A 1,314-nucleotide genomic window follows, 5' to 3' on the forward strand; every position below is an offset into this window, starting at 1 on the left:
TTTAAAAAGAGATTTGGATTAGCTTCTTCAACATCTTTTGGCATGTAGAAATATTTTAATGAACTATATTTTGAGCGCAGGAGCTCTCAAACTTAAAAAGATGATGACATTTTTTTGCCCAATTTAGGCAAAGTACACGCTGCACCTGACAGGATGTCAGTCCGCAGGACGAGTTTACTCATTCCTACCCGACTCCCCCGACCCTCGTCTATTAGGCTGAGGGCTGAGCAGACAGGCGGCCGGTCCCATCTCCCAAGTCTTTGGCATAATTTGGTAATGCTTCAATTTCAGGCCAGTGTCAGAACATGTGCTGTATAGTCGACAGGAACTTTTAAAGTTACCTTCGGAGATGAACATACGTCAGTCTTCCTACACAGATGTCAACTGTGTCGCAAAAAAAATGGGAAATTCAAACCAAAATATGAATTCTGCTCAAGCACACACAAACTAAAGCAGCTTTATCAGCATATTTTTCCATTTCTTTCAAAAGGGGACAAAGCTGGTTTTGGATACATTTGCAAGAAACGGTGTCAAAGCTTCCAGTTTTAAGAGGACCTTTTTCTTTGCAGTGATTTGACATCTGAAAAGAGGCCCACAAACATTAAAACATGCCTTTTATTCCCCACTTCATTCAAAAGCACACTTAAGTCTTATTTGCACGGGCAGAGAATCACCAGGGGACCTCTCCATTTAGAAATTATCACCCCACGTTTGTGTTTTGTGTGGTGCATTTCGCCTTCCCGTGAAAAAGAGCCAGGACAAAAAGAGCCGGAAATGTCTCCAGGTGTTTAAAAATATCCACTGGTGTTACTCGAACTGCTGTAATAACCTTTTTGTTACCGGAGGACCCCAAGTAATATTAGTCGTGTGCAGACATGGCTATAAAGTTGATAATCAACCACAAGCCGTCTGTCCTTTTATAGCATTTGACCCACTGTGACGTTAAGTTTGTTAGGTGAAACTAGCGAGCTCGGCTAACCACCTAGTTTCCCCTCTGAAAGCGGACAGTGTAAGATGGTTTACCCAGCTTGCTAATATTAGCCATTAGCCCCTTTACCATACACATGTGCTGGCTTTGTGCGGCGTAGCGTGTTAGCCGAGATGTGCATCTCCATCATCCTACAACAGGTCCGTCCAGTCTTTAATTGATAACACGCTCGTCTTCAGTCGGTGACATTTAACAGCAGCACTACTCTTCATCTCATCATCGTGGATTTCCCAACTGGCGTTTGATTTGTCTTGGCTTCGACCGTTTATTGCTTGAAATACAGAGAAGGGCTGACGACATGGATTTAGAGGAGGAAGAGGAAGCTG

This window comes from Pagrus pagrus, assembly GCF_965226575.1.
Source record: "Pagrus pagrus genome assembly, chromosome: 17".
In the NCBI taxonomy this organism is placed as follows: Eukaryota; Metazoa; Chordata; class Actinopteri; order Spariformes; family Sparidae; genus Pagrus; species Pagrus pagrus.